General features: G+C 37.5%; 1 protein-coding gene and 1 long non-coding RNA gene across 2 annotated transcripts in view; both read left to right on the top strand.

Annotated features, from left to right (window-relative positions):
- Positions 1-17,758, top strand: part of LOC110385712 (uncharacterized) — a 120,744-nt gene that overhangs the window by 35,479 nt on the left and 67,507 nt on the right. The gene's annotated exons all lie outside the window — the stretch shown is intronic.
- Positions 10,119-11,301, top strand: LOC101739415 (uncharacterized). The gene is made up of 2 exons (XR_209888.4): positions 10,119-10,244; positions 10,318-11,301. It is a non-coding gene; the product is annotated as an uncharacterized LOC101739415 (long non-coding RNA).

Raw genomic sequence — 17,758 nt, 5'->3', positions numbered from 1 at the left:
AAAAAGGTCGTGTATTCCCGAATGTTATTGTATTATCATTTGAATGAATACCGCTTTTGTGTTACAGGTTCAAATTATTTGTCTCAATGAAAGAACCTTTCATTGCATTCGTTTTTTTGTTGTTGTTTATTGAACAAATATTACAAATTGCAATCGAGCTTTATGTACACAGTAGGGAAACATTACATTTTATTTACGTTTAGAAATATGAGCTTTATAACGATGAGACAAGAGCTATTTGACAACTGTGGTTAAACATTTAAATGAACTGCTCCACAACAAACAGTCTTTCACACGATTTTGAATCCTATTCCCTGCTGTTTTAAGTTATATCCGTTAAAATATAAGCAGTGGATATTGCACTAACATCGAAGACGCTTTATGAGATGTGAACGAAATAAGACCAACAGAATGAAGTCTGATGAGGAAATTGTGAATGCTTGTAGCGGATCTTTTGTGTTTTGATTAGTGGTGTACTAAGAAGAAGAATGGTCAGAGGAAAAGAAAAATGGAGCAAAATAACTACACATTGGTACCCAAGGGAAGGCAAGAGGAAAAGAGGCAGGCAACAAAAAAGATGGGACGATGATATCAGGCAGGTTGCGGGCATAACATGGAGTAGAGTAGCCAGAGAGAGATCAGAATGGAGTAGGTTAGAGGAGGCCTTTGCCAACTGGCAAACGGACTTACAGAGAGTAAACAAGCACCAAATACACCAATTTTAATTTTCTAAAATACATATATATATACATATATCAGTATAAGTGCAGTAATATAAGAAACTTAATTTTATATCTGTTTTCCGAATAAAGGGCTCTATTATTATTATATAAGAAGAAGAATATAATAGGTACATGTTGGGAGTTAACAACACAGCGAAGCGGTACTTCTCTAGTGAACAAATACTTGTGTTTTACACAGCATAAGTCCGACTTCGCGTGGAGTATTGCTTTAATCTGTGGGTCAGGGCTGCTTGGGAGTTAACAGCACAGCGAAGCGGTACTTCTCTAGTGAACAAATACTTGTGTTTTACACAGCATAAGTCCGACTTCGCGTGGAGTATTTCTTTAATCTGTGGGTCAGGGCTGCTTGGGAGTTAACAGCACAGCGAAGCGGTACTTCTCTAGTGAACAAATACTTGTGTTTTACACAGCATAAGTCCGACTTCGCGTGGAGTATTGCTTTAATCTGTGGGTCAGGGCTGCTTGGGAGTTAACAGCACAGCGAAGCGGTACTTCTCTAGTGAACAAATACTTGTGTTTTACACAGCATAAGTCCGACTTCGCGTGGAGTATTGCTTTAATCTGTGGGTCAGGGCTGCTTGGGAGTTAACAGCACAGCGAAGCGGTACTTCTCTAGTGAACAAATACTTGTGTTTTACACAGCATAAGTCCGACTTCGCGTGGAGTATTGCTTTAATCTGTGGGTCAGGGCTGCTTGGGAGTTAACAGCACAGCGAAGCGGTACTTCTCTAGTGAACAAATACTTGTGTTTTACACAGCATAAGTCCGACTTCGCGTGGAGTATTGCTTTAATCTGTGGGTCAGGGCTGCTTGGGAGTTAACAGCACAGCGAAGCGGTACTTCTCTAGTGAACAAATACTTGTGTTTTACACAGCATAAGTCCGACTTCGCGTGGAGTATTGCTTTAATCTGTGGGTCAGGGCTGCTTGGGAGTTAACAGCACAGCGAAGCGGTACTTCTCTAGTGAACAAATACTTGTGTTTTACACAGCATAAGTCCGACTTCGCGTGGAGTATTGCTTTAATCTGTGGGTCAGGGCTGCTTGGGAGTTAACAGCACAGCGAAGCGGTACTTCTCTAGTGAACAAATACTTGTGTTTTACACAGCATAAGTCTGACTTCGCGTGGAGTATTTCTTTAATCTGTGGGTCAGGGCTGCTTGGGAGTTAACAGCACAGCGAAGCGGTACTTCTCTAGTGAACAAATACTTGTGTTTTACACAGCATAAGTCCGACTTCGCGTGGAGTATTGCTTTAATCTATGGGTCAGGGCTCCTTGGGAGTTAACAACACAGCGAAGCGGTACTTCTCTAGTGAACAAATACTTGAGTTTTACAAAGCCTAAGTCCGACTTCGCGTGGAGTATTGGTTTTATCTGTGGGTCAGGGCTGCTTGGGAGTTAACAGCACAGCGAAGCGGTACTTCTCTAGTGAACAAATACTTGTGTTTTACACAGCATAAGTCCGACTTCGCGTGGAGTATTGCTTTAATCTGTGGGTCAGGGCTGCTTGGGAGTTAACAGCACAGCGAAGCGGTACTTCTCTAGTGAACAAATACTTGTGTTTTACACAGCATAAGTCTGACTTCGCGTGGAGTATTTCTTTAATCTGTGGGTCAGGGCTGCTTGGGAGTTAACAGCACAGCGAAGCGGTACTTCTCTAGTGAACAAATACTTGTGTTTTACACAGCATAAGTCTGACTTCGCGTGGAGTATTTCTTTAATCTGTGGGTCAGGGCTGCTTGGGAGTTAACAGCACAGCGAAGCGGTACTTCTCTAGTGAACAAATACTTGTGTTTTACACAGCATAAGTCCGACTTCGCGTGGAGTATTGCTTTAATCTATGGGTCAGGGCTCCTTGGGAGTTAACAACACAGCGAAGCGGTACTTCTCTAGTGAACAAATACTTGAGTTTTACAAAGCCTAAGTCCGACTTCGCGTGGAGTATTGGTTTTATCTGTGGGTCAAGGCTCCCAAATATCAGTAACTTACGAACAGTTCCGTGTTCATAGTTAGTTTGGTTCTATAGATGGTCTTCGGTTCTCTCTGTCTTTTGTACCGTATGCTCTATGAAAAGTGCTCTGAGGAATTCTTTGAGATTAACCTCCTCTCATTTTTACCACCGCATTGCTCCCCACAAGAGCAGGCACTGTTAGTTTTCTTTTACAAACACATACGTTTTAAGCAAAAACTATTCTGACATATTATGTCATAATGTAATATATAGAAAACACTGTCCATTTTTTTATATCATTGATGGTTGGACCAGCTCACGGCTCACGATGTTATTCCACGATGTTATTCCTTCACCGTGGAAGTAGTGGCAGCCTGTGTACTGTAAAAACTGAGACCTTAGAACTCCATATCTCAAGGTGGGTGACAGCATTTACGTTGTAGATGTCTATGGACTCCAGTAACCACTTAAAACCAGGTGGTCGTTCTCGTCTACCCATCTATGCAATAAATTAAAAAAATAAAGTCAGTTGTAGATGCCGAAACTCTCACCTCTGTGACCTCTGTCATGAGAGACACGCTGAACTTTGATTGTATAGTTCTAAAAATGGTCGACTATGGTCAACAATATGCTCGCTCCGATCTAATATACGACGAACATACATTCGTTCCTATTCCAGAATCTTATGAAACATTTCCACCTCCAATACGATGATAGATGATAACATAGCTTTATTAATTCTTTTGAACTATTTCCAGATTTATGTTAATGCGTGTTCTATAATAACGTTATAATTACGTTATGTTGTAACATAACGTGTAGCAGAAACCGTTGATCGATATAAAGCGTTAATTTTTGAGGCAACCATTGGAATATATTAGTTTAAAAAAAAACAAAATGCTTGCGAAATTTTATGTTCCAGAAAGAAATTTTATGTATAATAGTTACTAATGCGATTCTATCGCCTTTTTTCCTCAGCACTATGTTGTATTTTGGTCATTGGGGAATGTCTGCTATCAGCATTGCCAATGTTTATAGGGATGGGCTAAGAGTGCTTGCTATCTCTATGGTAAGTGCCTAGAGGAAATGCGTAACACGTGCTTGCATGAATAACGAGTCATAGTGAGCGAAACACACAGAGAGATAATATACTTTATTGCACACTAAAACACAATTAACATTTAAAAAACAGTCAACAACCAAATATAGTTGTACAATAGGCGGTCTTATCGCTAAAAGCGATTTCTTACAGACAACCGTTTTATTTACAGAAATTCTAGAAAGATAAAGAAACATCAGGTATGTTGCGGTGTAGTATTAATAATACATTATTAAAGAAAATATATACATGCAGTAAACAGATTTATACCGCTTACATTTATAATATGAATTCACTATATAATTTATATACCAATATACTTACATACTAATATCCTTACATACACAGTAGTGCAATACAAGGAAAAGCTAGTTTTTCTACGAATTCTACTCCTATAAACGGGGACCCTAATCAAAATTTCCCAGTCTACTACAAAACCTTAACATCTTATAGGCACTGGGACAGACGAGCAGAAATATTCCTTAAACAGGAATACCATTGAAGAGTCCAAGTCATGAACGATCCCTTCACTTCATAAAGTCACTTTACGAGATGTTTCGTGGAAGCGCTTTCATTAATTGACAATAGAACGAGATAATGAAATTGCCATTACATCGGTTATCTCTAATTGACACTCCGTAGATAAATTGTTATGGCTGAGCAAATATGATTCCGGATTTGGATTGGATAATAACGAACAACTCTTAGATATGTTGCTAGTATGCTATTGGTGTCTTTGTGTTGTACCGGGATACTTACTAAAAAACTCCTCGAGCGACATGGAGATGTAAATACTTAGAAATACTGTTACAATTAAAAATAAACAAAATATTACATTTGAATTTGGAATCTGACATTTTTATATGATTGCTCATTGAGTATTCTCATTTTGGCGCCAATACATTGTACAATATTTTGCGATATTAAAATGGAGTGGGGTGATAAAGAGAACCGAATCGCTGTGATTGCATTGCACAAAGTAGGTATGGAGCCAAATGCAATTTTTAAAACTCTCCATACGCTTGGTAAAATGTTTGTGTACCGGGCTATTAATAGGTGCAATGAGACCTCCTCTGTTTGTGGCAGAAAAAGATTTGGCCGTCCACGTAGTGTTTGTACGGAAAAGGTGGTCAAAGCAGTAAGGGAAGGAATTCGAAGAAATCCTGTCCGAAAGCAAAAAAAATTATCTCGGGAGATGAAGATAGCACCTAGAACCATGTCGCGTATTTTAAAAGATGACTTAGGACTTGCAGCCTATAAGAGACGTACTGGTCATTTCTTAACTGATAATTTAAAAGAGGATAGGGTGGTAAAATCGAAACAACTACTGAAGCGGTACGCAAAGGGAGGTCATAGAAAAGTTTTGTTTACGGATGAGAAATTTTTTACAATTGAGCAACATTTTAACAAACAAAATGACCGTATTTATGTTCAAAGCTCTTCAAGCTTCCCAATTAGTCGACAGAGTGCAACGTGGGCACTATCCGACTTCAGTGATGGTTTGGTGGGGTATTAGCTATGAAGGAGTGACTAGGCCATACTTTTGTGAAAAAGGTATCAAAACATTGGCATAAGTGTATCAAGATACCATTGTTGAGAAGGTAGTGAAGCCCCTTAACATCACCATGTTCAATAATCAAGAATGGTCTTTCCAGCAAGACTCGGCGCCAGGTCATAAAGCTCGGTCTATGCAGTCTTGGTTGGAAACGAACGTTTCGGACTTCATCAGAGCTGAGGACTGGCCGTCGTCTAGTCCCGATCTTAATCCGCTGGGTTAAATTTATGGTCAGTTTTAGAGAATACGGCTTGCTCTAAACGCCATGATAATTTGGAGTCCTTAAAACAATCCGTACGATTGGCAGTGAAAATTTTTCTCATGGAATGAGTGCGTGCTTCTATTGATAACTGGCCTCAACGTTTAAAGGACTGTATTGCAGCCAATGGAGACCACTTCGAATAAGCTTTTTATACTTTAAATTGTTTTATATTTATGTATTAAACTAACACATCATCATCATCATCATCATCATCAGCCTGCGGCAGTCCACTGCTGGACATAGGCCTCCCCCAAAGCTCGCCACTGAACCCGATCTTGAACGTAGAACGTTAGGATGTTACGTAGGATGCGTAGAACCGAAGAAACTAACACACTGTAAAGCAATAAATGTTATTTGCAATAGATTTTTTTTTCCCTTTGTCTCAGTATTTATGGCAAGACTAGGTACAAGACAACCAAACCGTTGTCTTTAATTTCAAGAAACTTCATGGAACTTCAAAACTTCGAAAATCGAAATTTCAATTAAAAATAAATTAACTATAATAGGCAGTTGCCGTATTTCAAAAGGTTTCTTAATTGAATCCAAGAAAAACTATTTATAGCAGACCTTTAACAATGAAAGGTCTTTTAAAGCCCTTACAAAACAGACTCGTCTACAATTCTGACGTTACAATCCGGTATTTCACCTCGGATTTTTGCACTTGCCACAACCTCATGAAACCGGAACTATCTATCACTGATAAGTAAATAAACCGTAAAAGATTTATCTGTGTAAAGCTCGAAAGCTTGAACCGCTGCCAATTCCAGTTTTTTCGCCTTTGAGTACGAAATTTACTTGTTAATCTGTTTTTTGGGTAAACATGATAAGACTTATTATTATATCGGTGTTAAATGCTACCTTAAGATATAGTTTTATTTTTGCTTTTCTCTATTTGTATTACGTGTTAGAGTTTTATTTGAACACACCTATTTGAATTTAGCGAGATTGGATAGACCTATAAAACGAATATACAGGCAGAATTGTTTCAAACAAATAATACACAACACATAAAATGCACAACTGTATTTATTGGGCATAATCATGAGTCTAGTATCTAGTAAGACCTTAATAAGGCCTGCCGTCTTGTATGGATCAGCTTTTTGGGCGACTAAAGTGGCGGATGAAAGGCGATTGCAAGCAGTAGAGATGCGAATGTTGCGATGGATGTGTGGAGTAACGAGAATGGGTAGAATACGGAATGAATATGTTAGAGGAAGTCTGAAAGTGGCACCTGTGACAGAGAGGCTGAGAAGTGCGCATTTGGGATGGTATGGACATGTGATGAGACAAAATGAAAATGAGATTTGTAAGAGAGTGTTAGCTATGAATCTAGAAGAATATAGAGGAAGAGGTAGACCTAAGAAGAAATGGATGGATTGCGTGAAAGACGATATGTGTAAGACGGGAGTGAGCGAAGAAATGGTATATGATAGAGGAGTATGGACGGAGAAAACATCTTGCGCCGACCCCAGGTGACTGGGAGAAGGGCAGGAGAATGATGATGAGTCTAGTGGTCGGCAATCCACGGCTCTTTGATTTCTCGGCTACGGCTCTAACGCGAAATGTTAGTTCAGCCATCAAAATATATGTATACCTAAAAAAAAGGCTTCGTAACCTTTAAATATTTGGCTCTTTTGGTTGACAAGGTTGTCGACCACTAGTCCAGGCGGAACGGTACGCTGCCGTGAAGCAATACTGCATTCTGATTGGAATGGCGGTCTTTGTAATACATATATAAATCAATAAACTTGATTTTAATTAAATATAATTTCTTTTTTAAAACGTCCTCGGAGAGGAACCCTGTAACGTTTTAAAAACCTGCCACCAAAATGTAAAACTGCTGACAAGGCATAGGTATTGGAATGCATGACCGAGGGCTGTGTCATTCACTTAGGGTTCAGTAGACGGTTATAACAGAACGTCAAGTGAAAGAGTGTAAGAGTCGATTGATGGGTGGGGCCCTAAAAACATCCCTGGGCCTGCTATCCGCCTCAACATCTGCAGACCGTCATGACCCAAGTAACCCGCGTGCACCCTAGGCGCGGAAACTTCATGTATGAGGTTCGGCCCACTGTCCAAAAAAAAAAAAGGATGTGTGGTGTCGTGGGTCACCGGATTCGGAACAACTCACGGTCATTCGGTAACGTGCGAACTTATTGTGGTACACTTCATTCACGGTTGTTTGCTTAAGAGTTAGTGTATTGCGCAAAAGAACGCTCTGAGATCGTGGTCAATGAATGATAAAAAAATATGTTATTTTTTGTACGTTATTACAAAGCTAAGTCGTCCGTTGTGTGCATTACTAATAAAAATCTTACGTTACGGACGTTTTTTCCCGGTTAGGGTACCTTCGCATCGTCCCATAAGGAACTTCGTTCCAAAAACCCTTTACACAATACAATTGAGACTTCGTTCCCAGTCCATCTCAAGGTGGGTGGCGCATTCTCATTCAGAATTTCCTTAGGGAGTGAATGTTTGCGCGTTTAATTAACAAAATTAAGCTTCGTAATGTCGTTTACAATTCTATCTCGAGTGTAAGCGCAAGAATGTTTGTTCAAACTGCGATGATGTTAATGAATGAATGATTATTATTTAATTATCAAGGTTTACAGTTGTCAGTTCTTTTACTTTTTAATCTCGCGTCTATTGTTTCTGACGTTTTGAATACTGTAGAGTTTTCGTTGTTACATAAGGACTAAAGAGTTATTCGTCGATAATTGAATATTATACTAACTGCTATCTAATTTTATTTTTGATTTACTGGTGGTAGGACCTCTTGTGAGTCCGCACGGGTAGGTACCACCGCCCCGCCTATTTCTGCCGTGAAGCAGTAATGCGTTTCGGTTTGAAGGGTGGGGCAGCCGTTGTAACTATACTGAGACCTTAGATCTTATATCTCTAGGTGTGTGGCGCATTTACGTTGTAGATGTCTATGTGCTCTAGTAACCACTTAACACCGGGTGGGCTGTGAGCTCGTTCACACATCTAAGCAATAAAAAAAAAAAAGATTTATACTTTTCTTTTCACAAGGAAAGAACTAACAGTATTCTGAAGTTCAGTTTGTTGCACCTGTGTTTTCATCTTTAGAATAAGAGGTTCCCGGGAGTGAAATAACGTCGAAAATAAATAAAATGAAAACATTAAATGCGGGATTAAACCGTAAAAGTTGTTTTAATTATGTCTGCGTCTCGCGAAAGCCGAAGTAAATGGTAAAATAACAATAATATTGTATATATTTGGTTGTATTTATTGGTATAAAAAGACAAATAAGGAAGCATTCACGCGTGGTATACCTAATTGATGAATCCTTGTGAATTTTATATCATTCTCTCGCCGGTTAAATCTTATATAAGTTTCTCTTTATAATATATAAGTTTCATATATTTGTCTCTTGTTTGACTTTATTTGTTTAGTGTCGCTTTTTCGTTTTATGCGATTTCATATCACAACGGTGCTAAAAATATGTTCAATAAATATTTACTTTTCGGCTTGGTCATGCTCCTGGCATAGATAAAATACATGGGCGATCGTGATTGTTTACCATCGGGCGAGCCGTATCCTTGTGTGTAAATAAAAGCAATAGAAAAGCCGTAATTGTAGATAAGTACACGCTAGGCTGCAGCTTGACTTTGCCCCTGGCATTGCTGACGTCCACGGGCGACGGTAACCACTCACCAGCAGGTAGGCCGTATGCTCATCTACCTACAAGGGTAATAAAAAAAAAGTACATAAAAGATATTATTTGTAAAACAAAAGCCCATCACAGATTGCTTTTGTCAAAAATATATTTCCTTTCGAATCTTTCCGAATACTGAGGCCGAGTGCTTCCAACCCTTATTGCACCCTCAACGCAAGGGTTCATCTCGTAATTTAAAAGTCGTTTGCTTTCCTGATATTTCAGGACTTGAACATGTTCGGCCACTACAAAAGACATGTCAGATATTAGAATATAATAACAAATTATTTTACAAAACACCTTATAACGGTGCAACACTAAAACCTCAGTTTGTTTTTTTGTTACCGTATTCTTACGGTAATTAAAAAAAAGTAAAGAATAGAACAGTAAAAAACCTTTAATTACTGATAGAGAACTTAAACGTAGGTAAACGCTCCCTCCATACAAATTTGAGTTAACTTTTATGCTATCGAAAACGTTAAAAAACTCTCTCTAAGCACACATACTACCGTGTGTGATTTGATTCCGTTTATTTATTTATTTTTACCTATCATTCAACCACTATTTTAGCAAACTTTATTTATTTATGAGATTCAGATCATTTATTCGCAAAGCGTGACGTCATTTGTGAGTATTCGTTTTGTTTTGTTTTAATGAATCATCTGTGGTTAGCTCCTACGAATAAATAATAAGTATATTTATTCGTAGGTTAGCTCCTCGTTTGATTCGGCCCTAAAGGCGTGCTTTGTACAGGCTGGCTCCAACATTTAAAACTAAGAACTTTTTCTCTATTACGCAAAGCCATTGTCAAAAAGTAATTTACAGCAGTTTCCTATCCGCCGTCTCATCAAAATTTGAAAGAGGTTTTTTTGTTGTATCAAAAAACATACTATTTGAAACTATTCAGTTGTCAATGTTGAAAGAAAAAATATCGTAAAAATGCCAGTGGAAGAAATTCGGTGAGCTTTTTTCTAGTTTACTATTAGTTTTTCATTTCGTTATTTTTTACAACAAGTCTTTATTAATTTCTAGCGGAAGCCAATAAACTACCCACAACTGTGCTAGCAACCTTAGCAACAGTACTGTGGTCTGAAAGAAGATTTATCCTACATCATATGCAAAAAAGGAGTAGATACACTTTTTGTTTCTAAGAAAAGATGGAATATTAAGAGTGGCGCTTTGAATAATCAAAACTAGTTTCAGTGATTTACTATGGTCTTCCATAAGTCAATTTGAATTCATCATCATTCTCCTGCCCTTCTCCCAGTCACCTGGAGTCGGCGCAACATGTTTTCTCCTTCCATACTCCTCTATCATATATCATTTCTTAGCTATCTCCCCTCTTACATATATCATCTTTCGCGCAATCTATCCATTTTTTAGGTCAACCTCTTACTCTAAAGTCGCAAGCCTTCATAGTTAAAACTATCTCAACAACGACGATGACAATGAGGTCATTTTTCATAAGTCGATTTGAATTATTAGTTTACAACTTTTTTTTTAATTATTATTTATTTAGTTATAAAATGTATAAATTAGCGGAATTAGTAGAATAATGGGCAGACTTTCAGGCAACACGTGTAAGTGCAACTATTCTGCAAATTTCTATCACTTCCCTCATGCGTTTACTATATATTTATGATTCTGATACGCACTGCATACTACACCGGAGACTTTTATCTCGTGTTTAAAGTTTTTATATTCTGGTCTATAGACCCAGGCAAGTACTTAACATCGGATATCCTTTCGTCAATCCGATTAACCATTTTCAGAATCAATTAAAAATTCTATTTCACAAGTAAATTGTTATTACTAACTCGCATCATAATGATTCAATAGGAATCAATGAACTTAATACCTACTTTTCAATGGCTCCAACCAAAGTAATTTTTTCTTGCTTCACTCTTCACTCAGATTGATCGTGGAGCACTTAATAAAATAATTCCATACTTTTTACTGTCACGAAAGTAGGACAAAGTACTGCGTGCAGAGCAATAAAAAGTGTATGAATAAAAACTCTGCTTTTTTTTTCGGCTGTTACAACTTCCCGAATTTTTATGACGTACATAAGTAACTCAATCAAAATTATTTTTGTATAGTATGAAAAACAAACTGAATTATGCATTTGTATTTTCATTTACAGTTGCCTGAAAAACAATCGCATGTGCATATTACACATGCGCGTATTACTGGTAGTAGGAACTTTTTTTTTATTACTTAGGTGAGTGGACGATCTCACAGCCCACCTGGTGTGAAGGAGTTACAAGAGGTCCTACCACCAGTAAAAAAGTTGTGAGTCCGTAAGGGTGGGTACCACCACCCTGCCTATTTCTGCCGTGAAGCAGTAATGCGTTTCGGTTTGAAGGGTGGGTGGTGGGGCTGCCGTTGTAATTATACTGAGACCTAAGAACTTATATCTCAAGGTGGCGAATTTACGTTGTGGATGTCTATGGGCTCCAGTAACCACTTAACATCAGGTAGGCTGTGAGCTCGTCCACCTATCTAAGCAGTAAAAAATATAAAACACAAAAATAAAATTTTGAAAGAAAAAAATACAATTACAATATGATACAGTCGTAAAATGCTACCATTTGAAAATATTTTTATGTTACTGACAACATTTTTAAGCTCTCATTAATTCGCTCCACTCATTTTAAGATACACAAATTGCCCATTCAACATCTTTGCCGCTCGGAATGGGTAATTTCTGCTGTAAGACTGCGATAGATGTTAAAAATACAAGCTTAATTACCGGTATGTCCAATAAAGATAATTGATGGGGCTCTGTTATAGTCACTATGGTGGGGCTTATTTTTTATAGGCTTCTTTACCAACAATGTTATTGGATGAAAAAATAATTGTAAAAGTATGTATGTCTACATCAGGAAAAGGTATTAAGTTTAAGTCAAAATCGTAAAAAAAACGTTTGGCGTTTAAAACAGGTTCTAACGTACCAATGATAGATAGCCTGTAAATGAAACCCGCAAAATTATAATTTGCGTAATTACTGGTGGTAGGACCTCTTGTGAGTCCGCACGGATAGGTACCACCGCCCCGCCTATTTCTGCCGTGAAGCAGTAATGCGTTTCGGTTTAAAGGGTGGGGCAGCCGTTGTGACTATACTGAGACCTTAGAACTATATCTCAAGGTGTGTGGCGCATTTACGTTGTAGATGTCTATGGGCTCCAGTAACCACTTAACATCAGGTGGGCTGTGAGCTCGTCCACACAGCTAAGCAATAAAAAAAAAAAAAAAAAAATTATTAATTTTAAAGACATTGTCGTCATTTGCAAACTTACGTTTGCGACTAAACCAAACTACCTTTACGTAAGAAATGTATGAGTTTTTTTTTCTTTCTGACCGCAAAGTAAAGTCTGTTTTATCAAACACACAGGCTTCTTCACATTACTGTGCCAATTGCACGCGAAGCAACAAACCACCCACGAAGAAGGAGAATTGTTTTATGTATCTCCAACAGAGCCGCTGTGTGTTCGCGCCTTGTTTCTGACGATCTTTATCGGTTTTCGTTCTCGGGATGTAGAATCCGCGAAGTGAGATCTGCGATTGTGACGCTCGACGTATTCGCGTCGTAATTCGCGCGATTTAGTGGCCAATGCCGGTCCCAAGCCCGGATGAGAAAAGAGGAGGGTTAGCGTCGGTACGCCACCTACCCGGCCGTAAAAATATAACGCCGAGCAACGGGCGGCGGTCAAGTAACCCGCTTCAGTAGCCCAGAGGGACTAAATCGCCTCTGAAATTCTGCTGTGGACCGACGTGGGAACCCACCACTAGCAATTTTCCCAAGAAAACCTTTACGTATGTATTCCGTAAAGGGTACGATCCTCAGCACTGAGGAACGCGATGAACGGAAGAGGAGTGGCCTCATAATAATGCAAAGTTAAAAGTATGTAGTACTCGATAAATGTCGTTGTGGCAGTTTTAGAAACTGCGCTATGGTTACACATCGCTCACCGAGGGAACCGTTACCCGTGTCGTAAAAGTGCATCTTAATTTTTAAGAATTATTTATCACAGACAAATGATTTGGTTTTTTGTTGTTGTTCTGGTGTGTGGACGGGCGAGCCACCTGTGTTAAATAGTTACCGGAACCCATAGATATTAATAACGTAAATGCCACCACCCACCTTGAGGCGTCAGTTCTAAGGTCTCAGTTTTTACCCTGCCCACCTTCAAACCGAAACGCATTACTGCTTCACCGCAGCAATAAGCAGGGTAGCTAACCGTGTGGGCTCACTAGGAGCCCTGCCTAGTAGGAACTGATTACAATATGTATGTATTTATTAAACTCTTTGTTTTTAATTACGTTATGAATACGAAGACTGAAACCCACGGGACGTGAGTTCTTAATGAACTGTGAGAAAGAGCTTACTGCCCACCTGGTGTTAAATGACTTTTGGAACTCATGGACATCATGATGTTGAATGTGATTGAATTTTAAATGGCTATATCACTTATCCCAATCCATTGATTATTTCTACGAGCTGCTAGTAAAGGTCTAGCGTCGTTTTAGAACACTTTCCCAGTCATCCATTGGGTAAATATAGCGGTAAACTCATAAGCAAAGATATAAAACATGTTTGTCTGCAATTCAAACATTTCCTCCTAAAAATTATCGATTCAACGATTAATTTGTCGACGCTTGCAAATGCATTTACTAAGATAGCATGTTTTTATCCGAATGACGAAAAACATTACACGTTTTTTCGCTTTTTACTTAGTCTGTTAACGCTGTTAATGCTAACGGGTTTTTTCTTTCATTTAATATTTCAATTTATTTCATATTTGTCGGAGCAGTCTTACAATATTTTGTAATGCTAAATGCAATAAGTGAAGATGGAATGAATAACAGTATTCTCTTAGCAAACTCGACTTTAACCCGATTCATTTTTCCTAAACGAGTAGATATTATTTTAAAAAAGATGGCAACATTCTCTTTGAAAAATTAAATATTTAAAAAATAAATCCGGTTTTTACGGATGTGCCCCAAAAACAAGCTCACTAATTTAGCTTTCGTTCTCATTAAGGTCGCTTCAGCTAAGCGAACAAGAGGAAACGATGCAAAAGTTGCGCAATCGAAGTGTGATCAGTGTCAGTTGCCGCGTAGAATGCAAAATGCTTTTACATTCTACGCAGCAACAAATGAAATCGAATTAAAAAAAAGTCTGTTACCGCGTTTCGTATTAGAAAGCTTTTCATCCCATATCATCTTATTTCATTTAATTTCATCCCAGTTGATTAATGTCTCAAATTAATCATCTTCATTTCATTTCATTTCACTCCATATTATCATTTTTTATAAAAATAAGAATATAAATTAAAATAGGACATGACCTAAAGGTCTTAGTTACCAGATCATAAAATCCCTTAAATTTATTTATTATATTAACTTAAAATAATTTATTTATTATTATTATTATTAAAAATAAATTACTTAAATATAAAAAAAATATTTTTTTGTTATTAATATGTGTAGGACAGACATTTATGACGTAATCTTTGGAAGTTGTGGAAACTTATGTTGTTTGGAAATCCGAGTGTGAGGCATAGTTAAGCAATCGGAGTCAATGAAAGGAAATTTTATCGTGTCGGTGACCGCGTGATTACTCTCAGATCTGTTAATTAATTGGATTAGTGTTTTGGGGGCGCGTCGTTCATCGCGGATTCATGAAGGACAAACTTTGCGATTTGTAGTCTCTATACTTTATTAGTGGTCTAAATAACTTCGTTCCTCTAAACCATTCATAAGCACGTCTTCTTTTGGTTCCGTAAAGGCGAACTAGCTCACGGTCCGGCTGATGCTAAGTGAATGCCGGAACTCACGAAAGAAATCTCATTTTTATTCGAAATCTCACCCAACTATCAATTGCATATTAAACGGTTATTATAGTTTTATTAAGTTTTATCATGGTAATTGTAAATATAATCTATTGAACGTATGTATGGTATGAACGTCGTATACCGATGACACCATAGATTAAAAATATGTTTCAAAAAGTATGATCTGAGTCGTCTATTATCAAAGGTGGCAATCTGTGCATTTGGACAAAAAAATGTTATTGATATGTCAATACAGATTGATTTGAATATAATCGTCTCCTTCAAAGAATACGGTTCAAAACCTGCATTAAATAAAGTATTAGCTTAACCTGTTATTTATCTAAGATGTCGTTCAGAAGAGTTTTGTGACTGCCAATGGAATACAAAGTCAATAATTCGTTTTTCTGATTTACCAATAATTGTCCAAAACTCACATCGCCTGCCGGCTTTGATAATAGTCGACTCATCTACTCTCTCAATATCGCAATTGGTATGGTCGGAATTATAAGACGTACATATTTTTAAGCATCAATTCAATATTTTTCATGAATATAATAATCGAATACGCTAAATAGATGTTGTTCACGTTTATACAAAACGAAAGCGAACTATGTTAGCTCCTTTCACGAGAACTATACGATGCCGGTAGCGACAGCAAAACAACAAAGAATAGAAGACAAAGCGGTAAATATATCGATTTCTCGAACAATAGTAGTATTTTAACCAATGCTCACAGTTGAAAAGCCTTTGAGAATCGAGCATGAGAATGATATTTGGAAAACTGTTGCTAATGTAAAAAAAAAAAACTGTTTGTATATCAGATGTTCTTTTTATACTAATGTTCTTGTGTTATACTGTTCAGAGCGAGCATTTGTGGTATTAGTATTGTGAGGTCGCCATGCCTTTATGAAACACAATTAAGTGGTGTGGTAGTCGATCACTTTCACTGTTCCGCCATTCATCGCACGACATTCTTCGCGACTCGTGAGATCTCACACTACACCCTACAAATGTTTATGTAATTATAATGTTTTGTGGGTAGTTACTGGATTTGTTTGTATTCCGACAAATCGAATATATTCGGTTTAATTTGTTTTATCATATTTGAAACGACGGAATCAAACACGGTACGCTGTTTCGCTTAGACGAGCATCGTTGTAGGCTTTAAGGAGCTTTCGAGGTGCTTCGGTCGCCGTTTTGAATGAAAGAAGAAAAGCAAACGACGCTTAGTTGGTGCAAAATCAGCACATTTCCCCACACCGAAAATCTTCATTTGGCATATTATAGAATTAGTTAGTACAATTACTACAATAGCTATTGAAAAAAACTTCAGATAACTAAAAAGGCTTCAACGAGGTTTTAGTATGATACATTTGGGAGTTAACGACAAAGTTAAGATCCTCCACTGAGCTGGTGAAATTGCTAGGTAGACCAATCGTGCGAATATTTTTGTTCGTATACATGCAAAGTTATCTTGAAAATTACGTTAGTGATATTCAGGCATTTATTAAGTGCCTTGAGTTTTATGATAGCTACCCTGTACATATGTATATACATTTTCTAGCATATATATATATATATTAATACGTGAAGTAAAAACTTTGTATCCCTTTTTACGAAAATTGCGCGGACGGAGGAGTATGAAATTTTCCACACTTATAGAGAATATAGAGAAGAAGTGCACAATGCTAATACTTTTTTTAAATAATGCATAAAAGCTACATTAAATCAATAAAGAAAACATTACACACACTACATATCATGTATTTAACGCACACACGCATGCATACTATTTATTGTCAAACTTTTGTTCTTGCATACTATTTATTGTCAAACTTTTGTTCTTGACGTCTGTGGGTCAAATTGAGAATAGATTATATAAATATTGTTTGTCTTTATTAATATTTTTTTATAGTGTAGCCTTGGCAAAATTTGTGATTATAAAAGTATAAAATACAATCATAATAATGTACAAACTTACAATTCCAATTAATTATAGTCGAATTTCGACTACTGCGGGACCTCTAGTATACTTAAAAACAATTGAACATTGGTAATTATATAACCTCAAAATAGAACATTGAACCTTTTAAAGCCAAAATAAACCTTATACAATGTATTTACGTACGCACGCATCTAATACTAAAAAACAGTATTTAAAGAACAATTTGAAACTCTACTCGCTGCGTTGTAAGTTTTTGTGCGTGTTCAATGTCCCATTTACAACAATAGCCAGTAGTTTTGCCTCGACAATGTCCCGAATCGTCGACCGCTAATCCGTCATCTGTCACTAGGAAGTGTCGGCTTACTTTGACCAATGTGACAATTGCGACACGTCAAAGACGACGCGTCGGCTGCACATTTCTACTCAATTTTATTCCTCGTCATGACTATATTTTTAAATAGATTTAGTTTAAAGAAACTGGTTTTTACTGGTGGTAGGACCTCTTGTGTCCGCACGGGTGGGTACCACCACCCTGCCTATTTCTGCCGTGAAGCAGTATTGCGTTTCGGTTTGAAGGGTGGGGCAGCTGTTGTAACTATAGGTATCCTGAGACCTTAGAACTCATATCTCAAGGTGAGTGGCGCATTTATGTTATAGATGTCTATGGATTCCAGTAACCACATAAAAACCA

The sequence above is a fragment of the Bombyx mori genome, chromosome 4 (assembly GCF_030269925.1).
Source record: "Bombyx mori chromosome 4, ASM3026992v2".
Taxonomy (NCBI): domain Eukaryota; kingdom Metazoa; phylum Arthropoda; class Insecta; order Lepidoptera; family Bombycidae; genus Bombyx; species Bombyx mori.
Note: the sequence above shows the minus strand (reverse complement) of the source record. Positions and strands in the feature narration are given on the sequence as shown.